Raw genomic sequence first — 8342 nt, forward strand, 5'->3', positions numbered from 1 at the left:
ACCCCTATTCCTGCGCAAAAACCCCAACAACCGAACCCACCGTCCCCCTTCCTTAGCCGTTGTTCCCCCCAAACACGCCGATAACCTTTTCCGTCTTTCGACACGCGTGCGGGTGTGTACGCGCATGTGGTTGATCGTGTGATTGATTGTGCATAGGTGCGGGACTTTGATTGTCGGTTGCTGACACGCAGCTGCCACGCAGCCTATTGCTGGGTATTTTTCCAGATTTTTAATTCACACACCCGCAAACCCTTTTCAAATTAAAAAAAACAAAACAAAAAACACAAACATTGAAAAATATGAAAAAATAATTTAAAAACACGTTAAATTTTGAAAAAATTATCGAAAAATCTAGGAAATTTTTCTCTTATTTCTGCAACCCATGGCCATATTTTTCTATACCTGTAAATTTCAAAAAAAAATATTTTTGCCCATTTTAAAATTCCACAATATTTCAAAATACCCAAAAATATGACAAAAATTCATTAAAAATGCTTAAAAATTCCAAATTAATTTATGAAACCTTCCTAACACTTTCCTTAACATTTTTATTTATTTTTGGTATATTTTTTTGAGCTATCATAATATTTCATTTTTCACCTAAATTCCTTAAAAATACAAAAACAATACTAAAAACACTCTTTTTCATTCCACACACCAACTAAACATCTAGAAAAAAAATCCAGATATTTTTGGATTGAGGAGAGCGCATTCTTTGCATTTCCATACACCCACTACCAGGTATTTTCTCTTTTATTTTTTATTTTTTTCAGCTATCCCAAAATCCACGGTTAATATAAAAATTAAAAAAAAACAAGAAAAGAAAACCCAAACAACCAAACACCCAAATAATTAAAATAAATGAACCCTAAACACCACCATGGCACGCGCGTTCGCGCTAAACACACCATATTTTTTTAAAATTAAAATAAACCCACCGTTCACTTCGCACGCGCTAAGTGCGCTAAAGAGGCACTTTAATAATTTTTAATTAAAATGAACCAGCCGTCACAAGAGCACGCGCTGGCAAAAAAACGCTCCACGTCACCTTAATTTGTAATCAATGAACTTGCATTTAGAGACCCAGTCTGGGTATCGAAGTCCGGGATTCGAATTAAAGCATCGTTTTCACCTAATAATTGGTAATTAAATTTATAAGAAGGAACCGCCGTTTTCTTGCTAAGGTTTATCACTTAATAAAAATTCACCCATTCTTAATAATTTATTAAAATAAACCTTTCATTAAATTAATTCCCCCTCACTGCACTTACTTCCCCTTTTTACCGAACCGGTTTCGTGGGATGGGTATGCACAATCATTGGAGTTATTTCCATGGTCAAACACTGGTTTATCCACGACGTAGTCTTGATATGTGTAGGTTGTGGTGATGTTTTGGTTTACTGTCTTTGTTACGGTTAAGGGTACGGTGTGTAATTTTTTCTTTTATTGCTTGATACGGGGTTCTGGGTGTTTGTCTGATGCATAGCATGAAGCTTTCGCTCGCATATGTCTAGAGGTCATGTCGAATTTTTTCTAGGTTGTGGTTTGCTTGGGGTTAGTTGGTCAAGTCACGTTTTATTGTTTTGGTTGTTCTCTTATCCTTGGTTTTTTGTCTGTTGCTTTGCAGGCATTCTCCTTGATTGTCTGTGTTTGTGGTGTGTGTGTAACCATCTGAATAGCGCCTTCTCACGCTTCTCCCCCTATCCAGTACGTCCCATTAGTTAGTAGGGATTACTCTTCCCTACTCACTTTTGAGCCTCTCACGAAGACGAGACCCGCTGCTTTTGTGGCTACCTCCTTTCCATTGCTTCCAGAGGATCCATTGTTATGTGATGAGTTTCTAGCCTCCTACAGCAAGAAGACAGGACTAGTCCAGGGAATTTCTATGACTTTGACACCTCGAGGCCTAGGGAAGGCTCTGTCTCTTCCCTCCAAAGGTGAACCTTTTGTTACCACTCGTCAGCTTTTCTCTAATGAAGAGATTCTGAAGCTGTTGCAAAAGCAAACAAGGGAAATGATGGATGTTAAGAAGGTGATCAACTCTTCAGGAGTTTCCTTTTCCATGATCACTGATCCCGTATGGAAGATGGTCTGTCAGTTTCTTTAGGACAGGTTTATGCCTGCCAAAACGCCATCCCAGTACTTGTCCAAAGAGCTTTTTACAGCTTCCAGGATGGTGTTGAAAGGAGTTGCTATTGATTGGAGCACTTACCTCCTCACTAAAATGGATCAACATTTCGTCAAAGTCACCAGGGATAATGTTACCAATGTCACATATGGATCATATTTGTCTGCCTTCTTGACCTACTCAGGTTTACAGAAGAGTGTGCCTCCACCTCCTCCATCAGATCCAGTTCCTCCTCCTCCACCTTCAGATGAGTCAGAACCTATTGACATAGAGGATGATGATTCTCCACCTCCCCTGGTCATCCAGCGCAAACGCTTGAAGCGGGTAGCAGATAAAGCTCCTTCAGTACTTCCTTCAATGTCCATTCCTGCTATCTCTGGCAGTGATCTCCCTGGGTATCTCACTTGTAATAACCTGTTCAGAGCACATCGAGAAGGTTCATTGGATATATCAGTTCCCTTACTAAACAGTCTAGTCTCGGGAGATGCAATTCCTTTCCTCTGTAAAGATATTCAGAGTTCCATTGAATTGTCAGTGATGACAGCCTGTGTTCAAAAGCTGTATGCATCCTTTTATGAAGAGCTCATGCAGTCTAAGGACCAGTTGCATAAGGCAACATCCGAGTTAGCCTTTGCTAAGGATACCCTAGCAGATTTGTTTAAGCAGATGGAACAACAAACCCAACTAGTTGCCACCCAAAGAGATAAGATCTCTTCTTTGAAGATCCAGTTATTAGAGGCTCAATCAGAGGTTACTAGTCTTTCAGAGGAGAAGAAGAGGATGTCCAGAGAAGCGCAAGAGTTCCAAACTCTCTTAGATGACAAACTTTCAGCCTTACAGACTGCTAATGAAACAGTGGAATCCCAAGCCTCCCAAATCAAGCAGTTGCAAGATCAACTGGCAAAGTCACGGTCTGTTCCTCCAAGCCGTAATGTTTCCTTGATCCCTTCTCTTTCAGAGTAAGAATTAGCTGCTCTTCAGAGACAGGCTACCTTGTGTCCTCTATTCCAAGATAAAGTGGAAATATTGCAATCCCGAATGGATTTGATATGGTCTACATTTGAGCAGTTTCAGGAATATGTTCCACCAGACCATTCTTTCTTTGTCCACTACCAATTGCAGAAGTTGGCCTTCTACATGAAGCTTTCCACAATGGATTTACCTCTTCCAGAGGATGGATGGAGTGGGGCTTAGTCTGCTGAGTTGCTGACAAAGGTAGTCAGGATGGTGTTTGAAGATTCTGTCATGCCAGATACCATGTGGATGTCATACATGTATCTACGAGGAGACTTGTTAATTCCAGATGAGGTGGATATGGCATGGTATGTGGGGGATGCGGTTCTACAAGATGTTTTGTATGTCAACCATTTGGAGTTACGCATAGCTGACATGTTTCAGGGTTACTCCTCCAAAGTGGCTGATTGTCATGATAATTCCTGGCATACCATGATTGATTCTGTGGTCCTGAATCAAAGACAAAACACAGCCCCTACTTATGTCGAGAGTACTAATCAACTGAGGATGGATCTCTTAGCCTATCTTTCAAAACATAATCCGTTTGATTCTACCTTCTTTGATGCCTATCATAGACGATCTCTCTTAGGACCTTCTGTTCCTACCCTCCTATATTACCAACAAATGGCTCACCGATATGATCTATATCTTTCCCTTTGTCAATCTAATTCCACCACTATTTTACCCCTTCTTTTCCAACCTTCATCTTTCCCTCAAATTCCCATTTTTACATACTGTTCCTTTATTGAGGATAGAGTATTTTCCCCTTCTCCACCCTGTCCTTCTCCATCCATTCATGTCTCTTCCACCTTTCCTATTTATCAGTTAACACCCTTCCTTAGCGATTCCCTACAAATTTCTGCCACTCCTTCTTTAAACTTTTCTTTCTTTTATGATTTTGCATATCCCTCACTTCATCCACTTTTTCTTATTCCACTACCCTCACCTAACACTTCTATATCTCAATCACCTCAGTTGGTTAGTGACTATGACGGGTTTGATCATCAGATTTCTAGAAGAAGGGGATGGAGCTCGAATGATTCTCTTACAGGACCTCAGATCAATTGGTCAGTAATTTCAGGAGAATGGACAGCTGCCAGTCAAGCTTATCAGAACTATATTCATTTTGCTCAGTAGTATTCACAGTCTGCAGATCCTTCAGTGAGATTAACTGCTCACTTTGCTTGGTACTTGGCGTATATGCATAGACACTCTCATAATGATTCCAAGCCTATTCCAAAGTTGTGCATGAATGTCAATGTGAGCATTGATTCCCAGCAGCTGGATATATTGTATTTTCATGCCCTTTGTTTCCCTAGCAGATACCTGGTCCTGTTGGAAAGGATGTGTTGTCTTCAGTTTTTTCAAAATCCTCCCAAAACATTTGTAGATGAATACTTGTCTATGGATCATTTAAGAAATCATCAATCTTTCAAGAGGGATCATCTTCATTGATACCTTTCCAATGTATGGTGGATGCTTTTTAATGAAAATCTCTCTTTTTGGAGGAGTCATTCAGATGGTTGTGTTGTATTAGTGTTTGTGTTGTGAGTTTATTTATGTAATACGAACGCGGTGGTTTCCTATTGGATTGGATTTTGTGCGAGCTACATTTTGGAGAATTGTGGTGATGAGGTCGTGGTTGGAGAGTTGAAGTTGATGCTGAAGAAGAAGAAGAAACCTCTTATATCCTTTACAAGTTTGTTGTGATTTTTAGTTTGATAAGAAGTGTTAATGTATAAAGGGTTTTCCTTTCGTTGTATTTTTATATCAGAAACAGGTTATAGGTTGGGGTCATGGTTGGCTGGATTGTTTTTGAAAATATATTGAAGATCAAAGTTGAGCTTTTAACTGAACTTGTATTCCCTTTTTCCAGGGTCGCGAGGACGCTTCCTTATTAAGTGTGGGGATATGTTGAGTGTTGAAATGACTTGTTTTTTGGCTGATTTTTGTTGTTTTTGAGAGCTGAATGGTTGATTTTATGAGATGATTGATTGGTTTGGAAGTGGTTTGAGAGTGTTTTGGATGATATTGATTGTGTTTTGGAAGTTCATGATGTTTATTAGTGGTTCTGTGATGTTTTGATAGGTTCTGATTGGTTCTGTATACCTTCTGTTTTGATCTGTTTTGTTCTGATTGCCTTTTGTAAGGAGGGATGGAGTAATTATTGATGAAGATTGAGGTCTTGTGAAAGTTTATTGAATGGTTTTTGAGAGTTTGGAGTGGTTTGAGTATGAGTTATGTGGTTTTGATGACCTTCTATAACCTTCTGTAGGTCTTCTGTAGAGCCTATATTTCTGTTCTGTTCTGTTCTGTTCTGTTCTGTTCTGTTCTGTACTATAGCTGTTTTGGTACTGTTCTGTGACTATTCTGTATGCTTCTGTATGTGTTCTAATGGATGAGAGTGTAGCTTGGGAAAGTTTTCTAGCCTTGGAAAGAGGTGAATACAAGTGCAAAAGAGCCGAAAGAAGTAGCTGCTGAAGACTCAAGTGAAGATTAGAGTGAAGTGACAGTAGTGAGCTATGAAAGGACACTGTAGTGGCTTTGGTGACTCTTCATATTAGACATACCTCTTGGGAGGGGTATCCACGACCTAAGAAGGATTACTGAGAGTGATTTTGAGAGGTTGTAGTGAGGATATGATGTATTATTGATGGAGAGAGAGAGAGAGAGAGTTAGAGATAGCCAATTCTACAAAAACAGAGTGATTGTATATGAGAGATTGAGAGAAAAGACTATGAAGATATTGAAGATGAATACTATGTGATGTATTTCCATTCAAAGATGGTGTATTCATTTGCTTTCTTTGTTATATTGATGGATTTTGTGAAGATATTGAAGAATATGGTTGATTCTATCAAATCCGTGGGAGATCTACGTGATACTACATGAAGATTTGTTGTGCCTGGTGTTCTTTTCTTCATTGTGATCATATGAAACATAATAAACAAGCTTGTTGATGTTACAAGATAGATTTTCTTGCAAGAGAATTCTCTTTTCCTTGGTGTTCCTCTTGGGGCTCCAGCCATATGACCCATTTTACCACAGTAGTAGCATTCAACATCGTTGTTTGCATTTTGGCCTCTTTGACATCCACCACGACCTCTTTGGCTCCCCCTGCCTCTAGAGTTACCACATCCTCCTCCATAGGACTGGTTTTCTTGAGTTTGCTGCATATTCTAATTTCTACCACGGCCTCCAGATCGGCCTCCTCTACCTCTGCCTCTACCTCTTCCAGCATTTGAGTAGAAGACAGCTTCTTTTGAAGTTCCTCCTGAAGAAGATACACCACCATTTCTCTGCTCCTCAGAAATTAGAAGAGCAATCAACTCGTCAAAATCAGGAAATCTTTCACGGACGGAAATGGAAGTTCGAAACTGTGCATAATCCTTTCCTAGACCATTCAAGGTCACAGAAACTAAATCATCATCTTCCACTGGTGACCCAATGGAAGAAAGTGCATCTTGAATATGCACAATCATAGAGTCTGAAATGCTGATAAACAGCCAGTACATAACTTTCCTGGCTCTCTCATGCCATGTTTTAAATGCTTGCATTTGTTGTTGATTGGGAACATCAGGAAGAACTGGTTCTTCTTCATTTTCTGCAACAAATTCCCAATATCCTTTTCCCATAAGGAAATTCCTCATTCTAAACTTCCATGCTTGGAAATTGTTCTTGTCAAGCTTTTCAGTAACAACTGCAAAGAACACAGCTTCAATCTCACAATGGCAAAATCTGCAAAACTGACGAAAGTGGTCTTTGACCACATAGTCACTTCCTAGTGACGATTTTCATCAACAGGCAACAAGGAAGATTCTGTAACTCCCAATGTCTTTGCGCACAGGCATACGATGCAATTTTTACAGTAACTTTTCACCGGCCTGTAGAACAGTGGTCGCATAGCATAAAACAGGGCCTTTTCCTAAGTGTGTGCAGAAAATTTCCGCCTCCAAAACAGGCCCCGAAATGGCCTCAAGTCAAAAAAACAAAGCAACCTATGGCTAAAGCCTTGTCTCGCAGCATATATTGCCCTCTTGCTACACCACGAAGGGCCTCTCAATCTGAGACAATACACTCTTGCACTTTCCGGCTGTGCTACCTGTAGATACTTGCTCCCAAAACAGAAAAATGAAAGCAACATTGGTCCTCTTACCAGAACACCGCAAACTTGGTTTGCTTTCTTGAGCTTCTTACCACAAACAAGGCTCTGATACCATGTCAAGATTGTGGGAGAGAAGGAAGGAGTCTCACTTGTAGCTTTCTTGCTTGCACAATGGGGGAATACACACAAAGGTGGAGGCAGAAAATAGTTTTTCTCTTCTTAGTTGTGTAAGCCAAAAGAACAGTTTTCATCTTCTTAGTTGTGTAAGCCAAAAGAACTCAAGTACATAGAAATAGAAGAACCCTATATATGGGTCTCAAACCAAACTCAACTAACTAAAGTGGCATACTAACTGAGCCACGAACTAGAGTAGATAAGGATAGCTATCATCTAGCTATTATTCATGGGCGGTGTACCAACCGCATCTGAACTGACAAGTCGGTGACATAAATGCACAACGGTCACCCTAGCATATCATGAGTGGAGCTTGATATCTCAACAAGGTGTAGAAGGTTGATTCTAACAGAAGCTTCTTCTTCTCATGGCTTGAGATGCCAGGAGGATACTATTGAGTTGCCAAGAGGTTGGCTATGTTTGCATACCAGGGAGTAACTATTTCAACTAGAAACAAGGAAGCATCAGGAAGGTCTGGATCATCATGTTCCCCAAATGGCATCACTCTATAGGCATAGGTCCCCCATTCTGTGGTAAAGGTTGTTTTGGATTGGTCCTCTTCTGCAATTTGGACTTGGCTATATCTGCTAAATCCATCCAAGAGAGAATACAGCTCATGACCTCCCACTGTGTCTAACAGTTGGTCTATAAAAGGGATAGGGAAATGATCCTTCTTTGTCTTCGAATTGAGCTTTCGAAAGTCGACACATATTCGAAGTTTTCTGTTCTTCTTAGGTACTACCACAATGGGTGAAACCCATTCACTGTTAGCCACAGGATAAATGAACTCGGCTTCAAGAAGTTTTAATAATTCAACCTTCACTAGAGCAGAATAACTAGGATTCATACGCCTTTGTCTTTGCCTTACAAGTTTGGCATCAGGCTGTAGGTCAATGTGATGTTGGCATACTGTGGGATCAA

This window comes from Lygodium microphyllum, chromosome 6 (genome assembly GCF_053477565.2).
Source record: "Lygodium microphyllum isolate KBCC chromosome 6, Lygodium_microphyllum_v1.1.10, whole genome shotgun sequence".
In the NCBI taxonomy this organism is placed as follows: domain Eukaryota; kingdom Viridiplantae; phylum Streptophyta; class Polypodiopsida; order Schizaeales; family Lygodiaceae; genus Lygodium; species Lygodium microphyllum.